The 22614-nt window shown below is 41.9% G+C and overlaps 1 pseudogene; it reads right to left on the bottom strand.

The window, feature by feature from the left end:
• Positions 1-302: 302 nt before the first annotated feature.
• On the bottom strand, positions 303-1151 carry LOC115283756 (annotated as a pseudogene).
• Between the last annotated feature and the right edge of the window lie 21463 nt (positions 1152-22614).

The following is a 22614-nucleotide window of genomic DNA, read 5'->3' as shown; positions in this document are numbered from 1 at the left end:
TTTTTATAGCACCGGGCAGAAAAGCCACTTTTCTCCCTGCCTTCTTGAACCAGAGTTCCAAATGCCACTTAGGACACAGCTAGGAATCAAACCTTATTACTGATAATAATAATGATAATTTTAAAACGCTATTTATTGCACCGGGCACTAGGCAAAGCACTTTGCCTGCATTAGCTTATTTAATGTTCTTAACAACATTATGGGTTATGGGTTTGATCTCCATGAGGAGCTTTCACTTTCTAGAGGAAGACACAGGCCCAGCGAGGTTAGGTAACATCCAGCTAGGGCTGGAACCCAATTAATTTTTTTTAAACATCACAAATAAGATTTTTTATTTGTCACCATTAAATGTCTGAATATTACACAGATTCTTGGACTGGTGGCTCATAGCCATCAGCTCGTTCAAGTTTAGCACCAGTCTCATCCCCAGTAGCTTTTCCAGAACTACTACCTTCACCATGAAGCTCCATGAGCTTTCCCAATTCAAACTTGGGCTTCTTGAGCATTTTTACTTTTCTAACGAAGACATCATGGAGTGGGTAAATAGACTGACAAGCCTTCTCTATGTCTTTTCCGATGCTGTCTGGAATCAATTTATTGATCACTTCTTTCAAGTCATTTGTCTGCACCTCTCGCGTCATGATTTCCATCTTTTTCCGAATTTGGCAGACCTGTTGGTGCTGAGCATAAGAGGTCTTCCGAATCTGATTGTTGCGTTTTTCAGTAAAACCGACACAAAAGAGACGAAGCAAATACCCATTGGTAGTCTTGACGTCAACATGAGCCTCAATCATGGTCTGCCATTTTTTGACCATGGAGCACATTTTGTCCCGGGTAAGATCCATGCCATGGAAATTAGTCAGGCAGTTTTTGCCCTGAACATCTTCAATAATCAGTTTGAATTTCCTAAATGCAACTTCATCATTCTGCAGATCAGCAAGGCTTACTTCAAATACACGACCCTTGAGGCCATCAGATGCGATTTTGGTTCCTTGAGTTCTCGTGACTAGTGTTTTTCCAATATTTCTTATATTAAACATTGCTGGTGCTTTTACATCATACCAATCTTTCTTTGAAAATGGATCAACCACTTTCTTCTTGGCTCCTTTTTTGCCGCCTTTCATAAGGCACTTGTTCTTGCCGACCGCCATGGCGCTGCTGAGTGAGCCAAAAGGCCAATTAATTTTTTTAAGTGTATTTTTTTATTTTGAGAGAGAGAGGGGGAGAGAAAGAGATGGGGGGAGCAAGAGGGGAGAAGCACAGAGAGAGGGAGAGACTGAAATCCCAAGCAGGATTTGTCAGCGCAGAGCCTGACCCAGGGCTCAAAGTCATGAACTGAGAGGGGGCGCCTGGGTGGCCCAGTCAGTTAAGTGTCCGGCTTTGGCTCAGGTCATGATCTCACGGTTTGTGGGTTTGAGCCCCACACTGGACCCTATGCTGACAGCTCAGACCCTGGAGCCTGCTTCGGATTCTGTGTCTTCCTCTCTCTGCCCTTCTCCCACAGCAGTCTCTCTTTATATCTCTCTCTCAAAGATGAATAAATGTTTGAAAAAAAAATTTTTTTAAGTCACGAAACGAGATCATGACCTGAGCCAAAACCAAGAGACAGACGCTTAACCAGCTGAGCCACCCAGGCACCCCAGAACCCACCTTATTTTGATGGAGATAGAATGAAGCTTCTTCTGGAAAGAAAAACAACTTTCTGGATTCTGGTGAGTGTGCCATTTTGCAAGTACGTCAGTTTGTGAGTGTCCACCACTGCGCTGAGGCCCCGTTCTGAGCATCAACCAGAATTTAGACAGGGAGCCTCCCAAACCCCAATGGGACGGAAACCAAAAATGAAATGGTTTTATGATACTTTAAAAACCAGGACAATACTTATATCTGCTATGTTTCTGTTGTCTCGATATTAAATTTAAAAAAGATCTTAGGGCATTAAAACATTTTTTTTAAGTATAAGGCCAGAAAGCATGTACAGAATGATTATGGAAACACAAAAGTGTTTCCATGGAAGAGAAGTTTAAAATGAATTTCAATGAAGTGAAAAAACAGAACACTGAACGCTTTTATTGGAAACAAGCTACACTTGAAGAATTACTTTGCAAACCCCTGAATTTCAAGTTCTAATAGCTGTCAGATAGCATTGTCATATTGTGGAGGAAAATGTGCTCGCTTTCTGCAGATGAGCCTATTTCTGGCACTTACTAGCTGCAAAATCACTTGTAAAGAATTAGGTAAAGAATAATATGAAAGGCCTCAAAATCCAGGAAGTACTTTCTCCTGGATTTCATTAAGTCTCATGAGTCAGGTAAGTTTGGAGTCCTCAGATTTTGCATGTAGTATTTTTCTAAGGGACATCTACCGGATCACTAATAAAAGGAAAAAACCAATTTTCTGTCTCCTGTACTCCTCACCCAAACTCTTTAAAACTACAGAATCAAATCGGCTTTTTAAAGCATGCCTTTGGGGGCGCCTGGGTGGCTCAGTCGGTTAAGCGTCCAGCTTCAGCTTAGGTCATGATCTCATGGTTCATGGGTTTGAGCTCTGCGTCGGGTTCTGTGCTGATAGCTCAGAGCCTGGAGCTTGCTTCAGATTCAGTGTCTTTCTGTCTCTCTCTGTCTCTCTGTCTCTCTCTCTCTCTCTCTCTCTGACCCTCCCTGATCATGCTGTCTCTCTCTGTCTCTCAAAAAAAAATTAAAAAACATAAAAAATAAAAATAAAATAAAAGCATGCCTTTGGCGGCCATTTTATTTACCCCCAAATGTTTGGCCTGAGCTCCCTTGAAATTCCTGGCATTCAGCTTCTACTGAAGGTCTCCTCTGGAAATGAAAGCCGGACAAAGACATCATTACGGACTTTGTATCCTGAGTCAGTCTGAAAATGTCACAGCTTTTCACAAAAGGACTCGGCACACACTACATGCAGGACCTGCTATTTGAAACGCCCAGTCCTTGAACTCAAGATGCATTGTCATCTATGAAGACGTGTGGAATCCACAGCGGGCCAGACACCTTGGACAAGTCTCTCTGGGCCTCCATTTCGTATCCATAACATGACCTCAGATGACGTTCTTTAATTCTGTGGATGCGAATACCCCAGGAACCACACAGACCGTAACTGCTAGAGTAGCTCGGCGTCTACACAAATGCAGAGCATCAGCTCCGTGATGCATTTTACCCACAGCTGTTTGGGATCTTGTAGACAAAGCCTCCGGATCAAGTGAGCAAAATGCACATTTAACATCTTCTGTTAAATTGGGAGTCCTTCTGTTCAATTAAGAGTAGGATTTACACTGTTTGAGTCTAGCGATGTCGATGCCTTTCTCAAACCCCGATTTATAGAACTTTCCTACAGGTCAGCATGGTGATAAACAGTGACGAGTCAGCTGTCCCGTCCTTTCCACCCTGGCCATTTCCTGATGGCACACTGTGTTCCAGTCCTTGTGCTACGGTCCAGAAATGCTCCAAAGAGGAGTCGCACTCCATGTCCATCCCGGAAGATTTCTCTGCCAGGTGAGACACACAGAGATCTATACCAAGGATTGGCATTTTTTTTTTTCAGTTGAAAATGGGGCCTCATACTCAAGAAAGGTTGATGACCAATGGTTTGGTGTTGTGTGGGAGGTGGCCATTAAGGCTCAAAAGTTCACAGGCCGTAGGTAAGTAACAAGGTGGGTGTGGTAGAGACGGAGTGCACGTTTGCCCTGTGGGCTGGGGGCAAGCCGCAACTCAGTCCCGGTGAGGATCCGGGCTTGCCGAAGCTTTCGTTCTTCCCCCCCCAAATCCGGCAATCCTGATTTTTTTTTTTATAATGTGAAACCTCTCCATGTTTAGATGTCAGCAACTAATTTAGAAACACATTTGCAATACCGTTTGAGGGCCGAACAAGATTTTCTGGAAGCCCACGGCAGGCCGCCAGTGGATCACGCCTGCTGTCACAAAGTCATGCTGACTAGGTTTTTGCAGCTACCTGGCCACGTGATGTAGTGAAAGTCCCTGGACTGCTTCTCTGGGCCTCAGTTTTCTCAGCTGGAAAACGGGGATACAGATGTACGTTGGCAGACTACGATACAGAATCTAATGAGATTCAAAATGTGGAAAGGATTAAGAAGAGATCTTTTAATGGGACAGAGTGTAGGACTCCTGAGATATCGTGCTTCCGTTGCCTTGCCTGACCAGCTCATTCCAGATCACAACAGTCTCCATGGATTCAGACCCACCTGAAATGCCTCCTTCCATTTTCATAAGGCGAGGTGAAGCATTTCTATATATGAGAGCTTATTTGCAAATGCACCCGAGTCCCCACAACATAAGCACCGGGTTAATGGGTTTTGAGTAAATAATAAAACTACATTCATGTGCATCTGATTTGGCAATGATTTAGAATCAATCATTTTAGACCCTGCCAGATGCAGAGGGTATAATTGGCCTTTCTTAGAACTACAGATTAGCACCTTTGTTCTCATTATTCAAACTGAGAGAACTCGATTTTATGAACAGAGAAATCGGCATCGTCTCCACCGTTCAGGGAAATGTTAAGGCCAGTTAAGCTGGAAAGTCCCTTGTGAAGTTAGACTCCAAAGTTCTCCCAAGTGGGAGGGTGGGAAAAAAATACGTAGCTCCTTATGGTTTCTCTAGGATCCAATTTTGGTCTGAGGTTTTCGTTGACTGTCCCAAACCCCGGAAGCCAACTTTTAGAAGGGGCTGCAAGAGGAGGCTGGACAGGATGCATGGCTTTCGGTCTCCAAGATTAGCTCTTTGGTAAGATTCTTAGGAGGAATGTCTGGTTTGAGAATAATGGAGAATTTCATTTCCAAGGACAATGTTGCCTTTTGGTGACTCGCTTTAAAAACTCTTTCCCCCTGAATTCCGTCAGTGTTTCTATGCATCTTTCCTGCCTTTGTAATCAAAGGAGCCAAAATGTCCCTTTCACTCTGTATACGGAAATCAAGCTGGATTACGGAAAAAAAGAAATAAAACTCGTGATTGAAAACCACCACCAATTGTGCCTGTGTTGGTAAATCAATCTATAAAAAGAAACAACCTTTCTCATGTGAAGCCCCTCCATACACACTTTTCAACGAACACGCGGTGCCAGAGGACAGATCAGGGGCCCTTGCAGCTGCGATCCCAATTTTTTTCTTAATCCGGAGATAGCTTCCATAAAAGAGAATAGCCCCTTTGGAGACCTTTATGTGTTTCAGGCTCTTTCATAAGCTCTACTTGACCACTAATTTGCTTCCATAGAGAGGTGACTTGCAAACACCACAAAAACAAGCCATTGAGCATGTGGACAGATTTTTAAGCATTAATAAGTGGTCTTTTGGGGGGAGAAAATGAAAGAACGGGTCTTTCTGACTTCTTGATGTGAAATCTTGTCATAAGAAATGCTATGCGAGAAAACTGGAAAGTGGAGACCAAAAGTAGATTGCTTTATTATTTCGCCTGTCCAGACCTCATGCAAATACCACCATATATGTAGTTCTTCAAAGTGGAACAATATTTCAACCCAAGGCAAGACCTCCCAAAGCACAGAGCAGGGAAACGACTGAACACTGGTCATCAGCATCATGATTAATTGTTGTTTTAGATCTTGGCTATTCGGGTTTTTCTGTTCCATATTCCGAAAAGGTACAATGCCTGATTTCATCATTCCCAGCGATCTTTTGTCAAAGTGGCAGGGCATGAGGAGTGCCCAGAGAAATAAAATACATGAATACCTATATATCTACACGATATTTTGCATATAAACAATTTCCAAAGCATTTCCCTGAAAACAAGCTTTTTCTTTCGCAACAACACCAACTGCAACCACAACTTTGCAAATACTCAGTTAGGGGGAGCAGTGTTCTCTGACTACATTTTAAATATTTCATCCTCAAGCCAAACATCCTTCACAACACGTGTGGGCAAACCCGGACACACAGAAAGCGACACTAACTTTCCTTTTCTGCCTTTAAGCGGACATTTCTATACCTAATAATCACTGCACTGCTGGTAAGAAAAAGACATGAAACCCAATAACCCTGTTCTGTTTTTATTTCAAACAAACAAGAGTCATCATAACTTCTCAATATTGCCATAGTTTACAACAAAATTATAGCTGACTTCCGGCACTACACATAATACTTTATTGTACCTGAATATTTACTCCAGTCAAATAAAGTCCATCTGTTTCAAATAAACCCAAAAGACATTTGTTTTTTTAATCTAATTCTCCCAGTTAAACAATATACTAATTAGTCACATATTTTATAAAACTTACAGGGATCGAATAGCAGCTTGTAAATTGCCTTGCCTTGCATAATATATGATTCCATAAATCATCACAAAGCATAAAATCATGAGCAAGACCAAAGGCTGGGTAAAAATTAAACTATAAAACACGATTTCAACAGAATTTATCATTTTATCTTCTTCAAAGGAGCCATGACTGGACATCTAAAAATAAAAGGAGAAAATGCCCGTGAAAGAAGACCTATCTGGTTGAGATTGCAGCCATCTTTGGAAACGGTAGAGATAGACAGAGGAACCAGGATTGTGCAGCCACTGATTTCCATGTTTAAGAGGAATTAATAGCTAACCAAGCAGTTCAGATTTGATTACATATAAAAGGTCTCTATTTCACGTGGGGGAGGGTAAGGGGCAGCGATGAGGGTGCTGGGAAACCCCCCCCAAATAGCACTTAAGCCATCACCAACAAAATTAGAAATTGAACTGCTTTTTACTCCTTGCACTGCATATATTTATAACCTCATTAAGAATATTTTGTGTCTCTCTGTTTTCTTCCGCCAAATTCCCTTTACTAGAATCACAGAAACGAGGTAGGATTAACCAAAGCGTGCAATTTGAAAATCTTTCAGAAAACGCCTTCTCTTCTCTTTATTTATTCCTTCTGAATTCTGGGAGCTATGGTTGTGGATCTCTAAATTAGCTACTATTTGCTGTCACTCGCAGAGCCCCACTTTCTGTATCCTTCTCCCCAAAAAGCCTATACAGGATGATGAATTTTTTTTCCATCTAGACACAGAAACATAAAAACAAATCCTCCTACCTTTACAAAGTGTCTTAGACAACAAAGAAACAAACTTCTATTTTTAAAAGACAGAATAAACCAAATATTCAAAGAAAAATACTGAGTATTAATATCAGTAACATTCTACAGAGGCATACACGCAATTTTTCTTTTTTTGGTCTTTCATCCAGTAAAATATGTCCCGTTTTTGCATTTGCACCGTCAGACTCCAAAGAAATCACCCATACCAACAGAAAATTCCATTCTCACATCCAAACGGTCTTACCCAGATACTTGAAGCCACAGGACAGACTTTTTAGAACATTATGTTTTAAAAATCATATCCATATTAATTATACTATAAACCGCTCCAAACTTCACTTAATTTCATTTACAGCCTCGGAAAACCTCGTAACTTCTTTAATACCTTGGTGCCCCCTTTTGGTGTAGATAGATCAAGGCATTTTTTTTTCAATTAAAAAAAAAAACCCTCATATACGCTGTATGTATTCATTCACAAGACAGTAGTGTTAAACTTGGGAAATGTCGATTCACACTGCAGATGGCTCATGGTTATTACCAGTTATTGATCTAAACCGTATGCAAACAAACAAAGCTAACCCTTTGAGTGGGAAAGGAAAAGCGTCCTTTGCCCTAGACAATTGGCATAGCGCCGTTCAGATTCCTCCGGTCCTCGTCTCAGTGTTCATGGTAAATAAGTGACCCGTTACCTTTGCTACAGGACATTCAATGGCTCGCTGACGGCTGCATTCAGAAGATATTTTTTTGTCTTCGATACATTTATGCTGTATGTCTGTCTATCATCCTGAGGAAAGAAAGCCTGGTGAGCGTGTATAGATCCCAACATCTACGACACACAGCAAGCCCGAGCATGGAGACACGGTCTGGCCAGCGAGCTTTGTCAAAGGCAGAAATCAAAGTTAGCATTTTAAAGAGTTGGACCAAAAATTTCAGGAAAGGAAAGACGTGAAATATCCTTAAGACTTTTCATATGTGAGAGCTGGTAATTATGCCTCAGAAATAAGTTCTTTCCACGTTCGGCGGCACCGTGTGAAGAAGACGAGCTGATTTCCAGCAGGGATATTGAATCTTTCCATCTGAAGGACCAATCAAGTGTGAAGTACAGTATAGTTTTAGATTCAATTGAAAGGAAAAAGCTTGACTACTAGTTCATAGCATGACAACTTTCATGGATTAGTTCAGACCCTATTCTCCTTCCTGAAAGGGTATCACAGCATGAAGACAGTTTTCAATGCGCTAAACTTTAATGGCTGAGTAGGGGAGCCACAGCCTTCCTTTGGTCTCTATAGAAACAGTATAGCCAAAATTTGAGGCAAAATTAAGGTCTTTGGTCTTAGGTGCCATATCTCCTCTCGGAGGTTCCTTTTCACAAACAGACTTTGGCCCTTATCAAGTGTACACTCTTCTGGGTGGGGGGCACTGTAAGAGAGAACAGGCAAGGCCTACTTCATTATTTTTCCCTCGGAACTCCACACGGGGGGCCATTCAATGAAACCCCAGCAAGCCGGATGTGTGGTTCCCAGTGGCAAAGGCAGGTGGAATGATCTCGAAGGAAAGACTTTACCATTTGTGGTGGTGGTGGTGGTTTTGCTTGTTGACAGAAAGCGGAGCAGCGCTGGGGCCCCGGGAGGCCCCTCCCTCCCTCCCTCCTTCTTCTCTCTCTGTTTCCCCAACCCGTCTGAGCCTTCTGGATTTTCCAGCTGCCACAGCATTCCTTGAATTGTTCCTCCCCACCCACCCCATCATAACAGTCCACTGTCAGAAGAGAGAGGTATTTCAGCAACACTGAAGGGGTCTTCAAGGTGGCACAAATCAGCCACTTGATAAAGAATGTATCGAATTTTCTTTGTCAGATTTCGCAAAGGCACCGAGACCCCAAGACTTCAGGAGTTTCTTCAAATGGTACAATTTCACGTGTCACGTCGGCTGTGCCTAAACCTACCTAAAGCACTGTTTTGGTTCTTTCCTTTGTCCCTAGTTACAACTTGGCCTCCAGTCCAGGCATCCTTAGCTGGTAAGAAAATGCAGGCTCCTCCTCTGCCTACGAAAGGGGGACTCCAAACACGGTGGTGAGGAAGAATCTAGAATTCCTTGCCCTGGAGGCTTGTAATCTCTACAGCAAGATGGGAAGGGGACCTCTCATCCCTCAGTGGAACTGATGGGTACAGACGGTGATGAGAAAATCTCTAAATAACATGAGTTAGGGGATGTCAGCAATGGCTTTCTTCACAAAATCCTGTTGATAGCACCACAGAACTAAGTGGCTTAAAAATCTACCAAACCAGCCTCTAAGAACCTTAAGAGCCCATGGCTGGGGTCCACTTATCTACAACTTCATATTCACATGATGCCATCCACACTATAATACAGTTGTTACCTAGCATCTGGACTTCTAGAACACTCGGGAAGCAGCTCAAGAACTTTTTTTTATACATTTTTTTCTTATAGTGAAAAACTGATCTCTGGGCGTCAGCATCAAACAACATGGCCGAGGGGGACCAGGCTGCAGAATGACTCCAAGTGTAAGGTGACTACTTGGGTTGCCATCCAAAAGAAAAGTGACACTCTCGGTAGCTGGCCCTATATAGAAAAGGTCATTTGCCACACTTACAAGCAAGGGGCGCTAGAGAAGCAAGAGAAGACACAAACAAGATATGGGCAGCATTCACAGCAGACAGTTGAAGTAGGGACGGAAAGGCGACGGTGACAGTGGCCAAGACAGCAGCTCAGCGTGAGAAGCCATCCCGGTCAAGGAAGTTCCCCAGAGCAGAGAAGAAGGGGAATACGTCACACACAGAGCACACTGAGAAACCCTCTCATGCAGCCCTGCATCCCGTCCACACTGCGGTACCCCCGTGGAACACCAGATTTAAGAAGTGCATAGAGCACCCTGTGGAAATATCTTCATCAACAGCCATTTACAATTTTAAAGTCGGCGTATAAATCCTGAAGTACCTAGAACAGTTGCCAACCTGGACAGGCTCATTCCTCTGAAGGGGCTACATGGCCAAGATGCTCCTAGAATGTTTGTGATTCACTATGTTTATTATGTTGATTATTCCCAATGCTTAATATTACTTTTAAATGGCCCAGCATTGAGCCACGTACCCAGCAGATGCTACGTAACTGTTTGTTGAGTGAGTGACTAAATCAGGAAAATGTGTTGGTAGTAAAATAACCAGGGAGGACTTGCTTTGGCCACATTCTTTAAATAATTAATTTATGTACTCATGCATTTGACCAGACTTGGCAAAAGTCCCTGTGACATACAGCAAACCACCCCCCCAGCATCCTTCAATTTAATATCCACCTGATAGAGCCATCAGACACATATAAAATAGGATTGGAGAAGAAACACTTGAAAAAAGATCCACTTTTATGAATAATAAAAGGAAGGATAATCAAAAACAATGAGATACGAATCGATAATTACCTGTAGTGGAGTTGGTGTAGGTGGACAGACAGCTTTTCAGAAGGAAATTCTGACAAGCTTAGAAGCACACAGTAACTCTTGGGCTCAGCCATCCCATTTCTAGGAACGTGTCCGAAGGTAATAATTAAACATGTGCACAACGATTAAACTACAAGGATTTCATTGCAATGTCATGTGTATTAATAAAATATAAAACAATCAGAATCAGGGACTTGAGTACTTTGTGTGACAGCTTTACAATGAGATACTAAACAGCAATTAGAAGCCACTTTTTCGGGCACCTGGGTTGCTTAGTCAGTTAAGTGTCCATCTTTGGCTTGGGTCACGATCTCACAGTTCGTGAGTTCGAGCCCCTTATTGGGCTCTGTGCTGGCAGCACGGAGCCTGCTTGGGATTCTCTCTCCCCCCCTGCCCTGCCCCTGCTCCCTCTCTCAAAATAAACTTTAAACTTTTAAGTTTTTTTAAATAAACTTTAAAATATGAAGCCACTTTTGAGAAGAGTACTACCATGGAAAGATGTTCATGAAACACAAAGGAAAAGGATATGTTTCAAAAAAATCTTTAGTGATTTTGATTACCAAAGGAATTCATATTTCTAATAATTAAAACAAAAGCCAAGAGAATGAGAAGTAAAGATTCACTGTGGTAGCAGAAGTAAGCACTGCTAGAGGTTCGGTAGACTTAGTTCTTTTACAAGTGTGATCAGTACGTTGAACTAACAGAAGTCATGGGACATTAAGGTATTCACTGTTTATCTCAAATTCAAATTTAGCTGGGCACCCTGCATTTTAATTTGCTGTGTCTAGCACCACTAGTTCAGAGACAAAGGAAGGAAAAAGAAGAAAGGGTAACGGAGACAGGAATGGCTTTTTCTTGACTGATACTGTTGTCAATCGGCTTTGCAGTCTCTGGGCCCAGAAGATGCTTAAAATCCACCCTTTTGGGACACCTGGGTGGCTCAGTTGGTTAAGAATCCGACTTTGACTCAGGTCACGATCTTATGGGTCATGAATTTGAGCCCCGCATCAGGCTCTCTGTTGTCAAGGCAGAGCCTGCTTTGGATCCTCTGTCCCCCTTTCGCTCTGTCCCTCCCCCAACTGGTGCTTGCACTCGCGTTTGTTCTCTCTCTCTCAAAAACAAATAAACATTAAAAAAAAATTCATCAAAATCAACCGTTTGGTGGATGTGTTTGTGAGTCTATAGATGCTCTGAGACCCCACATTGCAGACTGGTAGCTGCAGACCTCTCATGCCTGTGTGGCCCTTGTCCGACCCCTCAGGACATTTTATACACCTCTGGTTCTTGCAGACGCGGGGAGCACAGGCATTTCCCAAAACAACGGCAACACTCACGTGCTCCTGCTGTTAGAACTGTGGCCAGCCTTTCACAGTTCCCAGAGGAGAGTCAGACACCATGTCCTCATGTGTCCCTAACTGCGGGGGACACATAGCAGGCACTGTAAGTCAGTACAAGCCTCTCCTGACTTGATGACTGCGGAGAAGCACCCTCCAGCCCTCCTTCTTGGGGAGACAGGCTCACAGCACAGCCCTCTTGGAAGAACTCATACTTACAAATCCCCCCCTAATCCCCAACAACCAGATCCTTCTATTTTCTTACCGTGGGTGAAGCGTCCAAGAGTTTTAAAGTCAGTTCTTGTTCCCTACTTTGAAATTCATACAGGTTGGCCTATCTCATTAATCACTTCGCTATCTATTACACCTTGGTGTCTTGGTCAAAACTTCTTTTTTTTTTAATTTTTAATGTTTTATTTATTTTTGAAAGAGAGAGACAGCATGAGCACGGAGGGGCAGAGAGAGAGGGACACACAGAATCGGAAGCAGGCTCCAGGCTTCAAGCTGTCAGCACAGAGCCTGATGTGGGGCTCAAACCCATGAACCGTGAGATCATGACCTGAGCCGAAGTTGGATGCTTAGCCGACTGAGCCACCCAGGTGCCCCAAAACTTCTAATCTAATATCCTGTTGCGCCAACAGTCTCACAAGTGTTCCTGCAGTCGGCGCTCTCACTTTCTCCATGGCCACAAGCCTTCCTAGCTGTCCCCACACCCTTCCCTGCCACCAGCATCGAGATGTCCTTCCAATGTCCTTCCAACGTCAGTGCCATTTGGTGAGCCCAGTGGCTTTCAAAACTGTGGTCCCCCAAACAGCAGCGTGAGTGACACCTGGGAGCGTAATAGAAATGTAAATTCTCAGCCCAACCAAACCTACTGAGTCAGAGTCCCTGGGTCAGTGGGGGCCCAGCACTCAGGGTCGTAATAAAGCCTCCAAGGGATTCAGATGCACAGTCAAGTTAGAGAACCAAGGCTCCAGCCAATGTTCTCTCTCTCCCACTTTCCACAGATGCCACGTCAAGCCCTCACTCTCTTCATACCCTCCACCTCCTGGCAAATGAATATTCAAATCCACATTAAAAATGGACAGCTTCAGATAGAAATTTCCAGAGCTTCCTGCCACCAAATCTACACACCTACCTGCAGCTCTGTCCATCCAATTAAACTATTCCATTTTAATTGTCCAGGGTCCACTGGACGATGGTCCCTATCTTGCTTGATTTTCAGCTGAATGCTGTCCAACAGAACTTTCTACAGTGCTGAGAATGTTATGTACTCGTGTTGTCCCCTAGAGTAGCCAGTAATCACATGTGGCAGCTGAATTTTTAAATCCACTTAGGTAAAATTTACTTTATTTTCATAATGTAATTTATTGTCAAATTGGCTAACATACAGTGTGTACAGTGCACTCTTGGTTTTTGGGGTAGATTCCCGTGGTTCATCGCTTACATGTAACACCCAGTGCTCATCCCAACAAGTGCCCTCCTCAGTGCCCATCCCCCATTTCCCCTCTTCCCAACCCCCCATCAACCCTCAAGCTTGTTCTGTATCTAACAATCTCTTTAAATTTGCCTCCCTCTGTCTCTGTTTGTAACTATGTTTCCCCTTCCTCTCCCCCATGGTCTTCTGTTAAGTTTCTCAAGATCCACACACTAGTGAAAACATATGATATCTATCTTCCTCCAACTGACTTATTTCACTCAGCATAGAACCTTCCAGTTCCATCCACATCGCTGCAAATGGCAGGATTTCATTCTTTCTCATTGCCAAGTAGTGTTCCATTGTATATATAAACCACATCTTTTTAAAATTAATTTTTAAAAATTTACATCCAAGTTAGCATGTAGTGCAACAATGACTTCAAGAGTAGATTCCTTAATCTATTAATTCCTTAATCTATAGATTCCTTAATGCCCCTCACCCATTTAGCCCATCCCCCCCCACACCCCTCCAGTAACCCTCTGTTTGTTTTCCATATTCAAGAGTCTCTTATGTTTTTGTCCCCCTCCCTGTTTTTATATTATTTTTGCTTCCCTTCCCTTATGTTCCTCTATTTTGTATCTTAAAGTCCTCATATGAATGAAGTCATAGGACATTTGTCTTTCTCTGACTAATTTCACTTAGCATGATACCCTCTACGTCCATCCACGTAGTTGCAAATGGCAAGATTTCATTCTTTTTGATGGCTGAGTAATACTCCATTGTATATATGTACCACATCTTCTTTATCCATTCATCAGCTGATAGATATTTAGTCTCCTAACATAATTTGGTTATTTTTGAAAGTGCTGCTATAAACATTGGAGTGCATGTGAGAGTAGACATCTCTGTTGTGTTCCCGATCTCTGGGGGAAAGCTCTCAGTTTTTCCTCATTACGGATGATATTATCTATGGGCTTTTCATAAATGGCTTTTAGGATGTTTAGGTATATTCCTTCTTTTTTAAATTTTTTTAATGTTTTTTAAAATTTATTTTTGATACAGAGAGAGAAAGAGCATGAGAGGAGGAGGGTCAGAGAGAGAAGGAGACACAGAACCGGAAGCAGGCTCCAGGCTCTGAGCTGGCTGTCAGCACAGAGTCTAATGCGGGGCTCGAACCCACGAACGTGAGATCTGATCTGAGCCGAAGCTGGAGGCTTAACCGACTGAGCCACCCAGGCACCCCTAGGTATATTCCTTCTATCCCAACTTTCTTGAAGGTTTTTATTAAGAAACAATGCTATATTTTGTCAAATGCTTCTTCCGCATCTATTGACAGGATCAGATGGTTCTTATTCTTTCTTTTATTAATGTGATGTATCACACTGATTGATTTGCAAATAGTGAACCAGCCCTGTAGCCCAGGAATGAATCTCACTTTATCATGGTGAATAATTCTTTCTATATGCTGTTGAATTTGATTTGCTAGTATCTTGTTGAGAATTTTTGCATCCACATTCATCAGGGATATTGGCCTGTACTTTTTTGGGGTCTCTGTCTGGTTTTGGAATCAAGGTAATGCTGGCTTCATAGAATGAGTCCAGAAGCTGTTTTTCCATCTCTATGTTTTGGAACAGCTTGAGAAGGATAGGCATTAACTCTGCTTTAAATGTCTGGTAGAATTCCCCTTGAGAAGCCATCTGGCCCAGGACTCTTATTTGTTGGGAGATTTTTGATAACTGATTCAATTCTTCACTAGTTATGGGTCTGTTCAAATTTTCTATTTCTTCCTGTTTGAGTTTTGGTAGTGTGTGGGTGTCTAGGAATTTGTCTATTTCTTCCACGTCGTCCAGTTTGTGGCGTATAATTTTTCATAGTATTCTCTGATAATCACTTGTATTTCTGAGGGACTGGTTGGGATAAATCCATTTTCATTCATGATTTTATCTGTTTGGGTCCTCTCTCTTTTCTTTTTGAGAAGTTTGGCAAGTGGTTTATCAATTTTGTTATTTTTTAAAAAAACCAACTCTTAGTTTTATTGATCTGTTATACTGGGGTTTTTTTATTCTATATTATTTATTTCTGCTCTGATCTTTATTATTTTTCTTCTTCTGATCACCTTGGGGTTTCTTTGTTGTTCTGCTTCTAGTTCCTTCAGGTGTGCTGTTAGATTTTGTATTTAGGATATTTCTTGTTTCTTTAGATAGTCCTGGATTTCAATGTATTTTCCTCTTAGGACTGCCTTTGCTGCATCCCAAAGGGTTTGGAATGTAGTATTTTCATTTTCATTTGTTTCTATATATTTTTTAGTTTTTCCTTAATTGCCTGGTTGACCCACTCATTCTTTAGTACGATGTTCTTTAACCTCCATGCATTTGGAAGTTTTCTGAACTTTTCTCTATGGTTGATTTCTTTTCTTTTCTAAAAAATTTTAAATGTTATTTATCATTGAGAGACAGAGAGAAACAGAGCATGATCATGGGAGGGGCAGATAAAGGGGGAGACACAGAATCTGAAGCAGGATCCAGACTCTGAGCTTTCAGCATGGAGCCCAACATTGGGCTCAAACTCACAAACCATGAGATTATGACCTGAGCTGAAGTCAGACGCTCAACCAACTGAGCCACCCAGGCACCCCACCTGTGGTTGATTTCAAGTTTCACAGCATTGTCATCTGAAAGTGTGCATGGTATGATCTCAATTCTTTTGTATATATTGAGGTTGTTTTGTGACCCAGTATGTGATCTATCTTGGAGAATGTTCCTTGTGCATTTGAGAATAATGTGTATTCTGCTGCTCTAGGATGAAATGTTCTGAATATCTCTGTCAATCCCATCTGATCCAGTGTATCATTCAGGGCCACTGTTTCTTTATTGAGTTTCTGTCTGGATGGTCTGTCCATTGCTGTAAATGTACTACTATAATCCGCTGCAATTTCCACATTCTTACCAAGAACATTGCTTATGTTTGTGACTAATTGTTTTATATTTTGGGTGCTTCCAGAGTCGGTGCATAAACATTTATAATTGTTAGCCCTTCTTGAGAGATAGACCCAATAATTGTGATAGAATGTCCTTCCTCATCTCTTGTTACAGCTGCTAGTTTAAAATCTAGTTTGTCTGATATAAGTATGGCTACTCTGGCTTTCTTTTGACTTCCAGTAGCATGAGAGATGGTTCTCCATCCCCTCACTTTCAATCTGAAGGTGTCCTAAGGTCTAAAATGGGTCTCTTGTAGACAGCAAATAGATGGGTCTTTTTTTTTAATCCATTCTGATACCCTATGTCTTTTGATTGGAGCATCGAGTCCATTTACCTTCAGTGTTATTATTGAAAGATATGGATTTAGAGTCATTGTGTTATCTGGTTTCATGCTTGTAGTGAGTTATGTCTCTGGTCCTTTGTGATCTTTGCAACATTCCACTCACAGAGTCCCCCTTAGGATCTCTTGTAGGTCTGGTTTAGTGGTGATTGATTCCTTCAGTTTTTGTTTGTTTGGGAAAATCTTCATCTCTCCTTCTATTCTGAATGACAGGCTTGCTGGATAAAGGATTCTTGGCTGCATATTTTTTCTATTTGGTACATTGAAAATTTCCTGCCACTCCTTTCTGGCCTGCCAAGTTTCAGTAGATAGGTCTGCTACTACCCTTATGTGTCTACCCTTGTAGGTTAAGGCCCGTTTGTCCCTAGATGCTTTCAGAATTCTCTCTTTATCTTTGTATTTTGCCAGTGTCATTATGATATGTCATGCAAAAGACTGATTAACGTTAAGTCTGAAGGGAGTTCTCTGTGCCTCCCAGCTTTCAATTTTCCTTCCCCAGATTGGGGAAGTTCTCAGCTATGATTTGTTCAAGTACACCTTCCACCCCTTTCTCTCTCTCTTCTTCATTTGGAACTCCTATGGTATGGATATTATTCCGTTTCTTTGAATCACTTAATTTTCTAATTCTCCCCTCATGCTCTGGAATTTTTTAATCTCTCTTTTTCTCAGCTTTATCATTCCCGATAATTTTATCTTCTATTTCACCTATTCTCCCCTCTGCCTCTTCAATCTTCATTGTCACCACCTCTGGTTTATTTCACACCTCATTTACAGCATTTTAAAATTCATCATGACTATTTTTTAGTTCCTTGATCTCTGCAGCAATAGATTCTCTGCTGTCTTCTATGCTTTTTTCAAGCCCAGTGATTAATCTTATGACTATTACTCAAAATTCTTATTCAGTTATATTGTTTATATCTGTTTTGATCAATTCTTTAGCTGTCATTTCTTCCTGGAATTAATTTTGAAGATAATTCTTCTGTTTCATCATTTTGGCTAGTTTTTGTCCCTTGTGTGTTTTAAAAGCTTATTATGTGCCCTGAACCTGTGAGCACTACTATATTCAAGAGGGGTCATACACTGTCCACAGCCTGGCCCTTTAGGAGGTGTTTTTTGGAGAGTGTTACTTGCTCTCTGTTGTTGTGACTCTGGTTGATTTATCTTCCTACTCATAGTGATATTTTGGACCCTCCACTAGGTGTACTTTCATTTGTTTGCTGAAGTGGCCTGGCCAAGCATGAGGCAATGCAAGTAGGAGGACATTCTCCAAAATCACTAGCCAGTAATCTTCGAAATGATCAAGCTGATGAAGGGAACATAACAGCCATGGAGCTGCTTACTCTTGTACTGGACATTTCTCTGCAGAGAGAGGCATCTGTCTTCAATACCTCGGTGACCAGGAAAAGCTGAGTATGGCCAGACATCCCCAGAAATGGCAGCCCGTTCCCCCTCACTGAGGGACCAGCATTCCAGCCAGGATCCTCAGCAGAGGCTAGTGGCTACCATATTCGTCAAGACAGTTCTAGAATGTAGGCGATTCCCTTCTCCTTGAAGCATTTTCTTCTCATTGGCTTTTATGTTGTCAATTCTTTCCATACCTCCTTAGGGTCTCCTTTCAGCTTCATTTGTTGGCTACTTCTCTGCTATTAGACCTTTCAGGTTTCTACCATGGGTACCTTGATCTTTGTACTTTATATGTTCTCTAGGCTTCAATAACCACCTCTAGGGAGATAATTTAGAAATCTGTATACTCAGGGAGAGTCTGTGCCTTGAGATGTATGTTTGTATAGTATACATATACAGAAAAGAAAGAGAAATGAAATTACATGCAAACAAAGGTGGGGTTAATAATGCTGGATTGTAATGGCCATTTGTAGGAAACTGGATGGACCTCGAGGGTATCATGCTAAGCGAAATAAGTCAGGTGGAGAAGGACAGATACCATATGTTTACACTCCTAGGTCTAACAGGAGAAATCTAACAGAGGACCATAGGGAGGGGAAGAGGGAAAGAGAGTTGGAGAGAGAGAGGGAAACAAATCATGAGAGACTATTGAATACTGAAAACGAACCAAGGGCTGAAGGGGGGGGAGGTGGAGGAGGGAAGGGGTTGATGGTCATGGTGGGGGGCAGTTGTGGGGAGAAGCACTGGGTGTTATATGGAAACCAATTTGACAATAAACTATTAATAATAATAATAATAATGTTGGATTGTATACTTGAAATGTGCCGAGAGTCGATCTTCAATGTCCTGACCACTCGCCCCCAAAAGTGAAAAGAAGCATGTATGAATGAGCTTGATTATGATGATCACTTTACAAGGTGTATGTGTATCAAAACATTGCATTGTACATCTGAAATACACAATTTTTCTTTCCCCCTTATGCTTCAACAGGCTAAGAAAAGAAAGAAAAATACTGAGATGCACACAAATAAACACAAAAGTTCTGGACAAGTGAGCCTTCCTGATGTACCTTTCTGGAAAGGAATTCAGAAAAATATATCAATTTCTGCACTCACCAGTAGACTGTGAGACAATCAGTGTAACTGCACCATCACAAGCAACTAAATGCTGAGCTGCCTCACATTTGCTCATTCACACTGAGCTCACTTCTTGACATATCAAGACCGAAAAAAAAAAAAAAAAAGCAGAGAATATCTATTCTGAGCAGTTACTCCAGACCCCCACCCCCACCCCCATGTTTTCATCCAACTTTTCTTTCCTTCCTAAACCTAGTTTCCTGGCTTTCCAAGCCAGCTTTTTGTTCAGTTTTAGCCTCCAATATTTTACTTTGAAAAAAAAATCTTGCAAAATGACAGAAGAACGTCTAGTATGGTGAATACTTACATCAATGAATGCTGATTTGTTAGTGATTAACATTTGGCCACATCTGACATGTCACACCTCCCTCTCCCTCTTTCTGCCCACAGGCACCCACACATACATAGTCTTATCATTGGTATTGTTTTTGCTGGGTTATTTTGTCCCTGGATAGTTCCCTGTGACTCTCCTGAGAACAAGTACATTCTCTTAGATAAATATAGCTAAATTATTAGATATGGGCTCTTTAGTGTCAGTACAATATTATCATCTTGTAGGCAGATAGTCATATTCAAATTTTATCACTGATATTCTATATATCAATTTTCTTTCAATCCAGGCTCACATACTGTGTTTAGTTCTTATGCCTCTCCTAAGCCAGCAGTCTGACCATTTTGATTTTGCTGCCCTACCAGACCTCTACTTCCAGAACAGTAAGGCTATCTTTCCCAGCGTCACCCGAGACAATGCAGACTGGTTATGACAATCCCAGGAACCATTCCTGACTTCCTCAGACTGTGAAACCTTCAGTCTGAGAACCGAAGAGCCACTCTTCTATAATATTTTATAATATTCTGCCCTGTGGGAGGGGCCATACTGGTGACAGATTTCCCTCAAGGGGGGAACTGGCCATAGTGACTGAGGTCCACCAACAGCATCCAAGAGTAGTCAGAGTGAACCCTCAAGTTGAGTCCCAGCCACCTACCCCATCTGCCCTCACCTTGAAATTAATGGCAGCTTCAAACAGCAGTTAGCAAAATTCTTCTCCCAGATTGGACATGTTGATGCAGAATGACCATTTGCAGGTCAGACATGCCTTCAGAAAGCAGTCAACTCAGATGGAGTGACCGTGACAGTGTAGTTCATGTAGCAAATCACACCATCTGAACAGTCATTGTACAGAAGAAAAAAAGAACCCTTAAAATTGACCCTCACCAACCCAGGGGGACCAGCTTCCCACAGTGTCCGTAGCAAGTAGAACATGCCTTGGGCAGTATGTGGTTACTAATGGCTGGTTCTTTACAAAAACAAATTGTATTTCTAGCCAGACACCTCCAGTCTCCTCTCTAACTGCCTAGCTAACGTTTCTTTAGAGGTATCTCAAACCCGGCCACCTAAGACAGAATCCCTGAATTCCATTCTCCCAAAAGCCTATTCCTTCCCATGTTTTCTCTGTCTTAGCAGGTAGAACTCACATCCACGCAGTCACCAAAGCCGGAATGCTGGAGAATGCCTCTCTCTACTCCCAGAGTCTTGGTTGCCATCTGCGATCTTTGTCAAAGCCAGAACTCTAACTGTGCAGTCAAATTACAATTAGTCGTAACACTTCACGTTACCTTAGTCAAATATTATTGGAGGTGGAATTGCTGGGTCATATGGTTATTTCATGTTTGACTTTTTGAGGAAATGCCAAGCTGTTTTCCACAGTGGCCGGCCATTTTATATTCCCACCAGCAGCGACTAATGACTTTGAGCATGTCTTCAGGTGCTATTGGCCATCTGTGCATCATGGGTGAAATATCTATGCAAATCATTTGCCCATTTTTAAACCTTTTTATTTGTGAATCATTCTAAACTTACAGGGCACTTGTTAATATGGTCCAGAGTCCCCGTATATTCTTCTTTCCTCCTCATAGACTTTATTTTTTTTATTTATTTTTTTAATGTTTTATTTATTTTTGATACAGAGAGAGACAGAGCATGAGAGGGGAAGGGGCAGAGAGAGAAGGACACAGAACCGGAAGCAGGCTGCAGGCTCCAGGCTCTGAGCCAGCACTCAGCACAGAGCCTGACGCGGGGCTCGAACCCACAAACATGAGATCTGACCTGAGCCGAAGTCGGAGGCTTAACCGACTGAGCCACCCAGGCGCCCCCTCCTCATAGACTTTATAACCAGCTTCCAATAAACGTTTTCATTAGCCATGGTGCATTTGTCAAAACTCAGAAACTATCATGGACATTGTACTATTAACTAAACTATAGATTTTATTTGGATTTCACTAGCTTTTCTTTTAATGTCCTTTTTCTGTTCCCTAGGTCTCCTCTGGCCTGCGACATTTTCTCAGTCTTTCCTTGTTTCTCATGACTTTGAGAGTTTTGAAGAATATAGGTCACACATTTTGCAGAGTGCCCTTCAATTTGGGTTTGCCATTTTCTCATGATTACACCGAGGTTATGAATTTTGGGGAAGAAAATCACAGATGTGAAGTACTCTTTTCATTACATCATATAAGGGAGTACATGATATAACAGCAATAAGAATGGATGAGCTACAACTCTAATCAATAGCATGGATGAATCTCATAAAGAACGAAGGTCTACACAACATAATTCACAGTGGATGACTCCACAAGAGTAAACTTATTTATGCCACTAGAAATAAACATAGTCATTGCTCTTGGGGGGATAGTGACTAGGAAGAGGCAGAAAGGGGCCTTCTGGGTGCCAAGTTCTGTTTCTTCATCTGGGATCTGCTTATCCAAATATGTTCACTTTATCATAATTCATTGCGGTTTATATTTATGATTTGTGCATTTTCCTGAATGGCTGTAGTACTTCAATTAAAAGTTCCCAAAGGGGCACCTGGGTGGCTCAGTCAGGTAAACATCCACCCCTTGGTCTCAGCTCAGGTCGCAATCTCAGGGTTTGTGAGTTCAAGCCCCGCATTAGGTTCCACCCTGACAGTGCAGAGCCTGCTTGGGATTCTCTCTCTCTCCCTCTCTCTTTGCCCTTCCTCTGCTTTCTCTTTCATGTGCACACTCTCACTCTCTTTCAAAATAAATAAATAAACTAAAAAATAAAAAGCTCCCCAAATTTCCCTGAGGGCCAGAGGACCTGGCTTCACATCCTGGCACTGTGGCTTACTGTGCTGGTCACATGATCTGAGGAAATTTAATCTCCCCAGTTTCAGCTTTCTCATCTATAAAATAGGATAATGACATTTTTACAAGTGTATGGTGAGGCTTCAATTACATGATAAATGAGGAAGAGTGATATTAATTTCCAAAAGCTTACAGTGACGGTGTTGCAGATCTGGACAGATTGCAATGAGGAGAGCAAGGATTTCACATTTCTTTCTATAGAACCTTGGCACCAGGACAGAAACAACAGCCAGAAAATAGTAGGACAAATGGTTCCAGTTTCAATGGGATGTGGTTAATAAAAAGAGTACAAATTAAATGCAAGTGGTTACAACTAAAACATAATTAGCTATG

Source organism: Suricata suricatta, chromosome X (assembly GCF_006229205.1).
Source record: "Suricata suricatta isolate VVHF042 chromosome X, meerkat_22Aug2017_6uvM2_HiC, whole genome shotgun sequence".
Taxonomy (NCBI): domain Eukaryota; kingdom Metazoa; phylum Chordata; class Mammalia; order Carnivora; family Herpestidae; genus Suricata; species Suricata suricatta.
The sequence above is the reverse complement of the archived record's forward strand: the minus strand, read 5'-3'. Positions and strand labels throughout refer to the sequence as shown.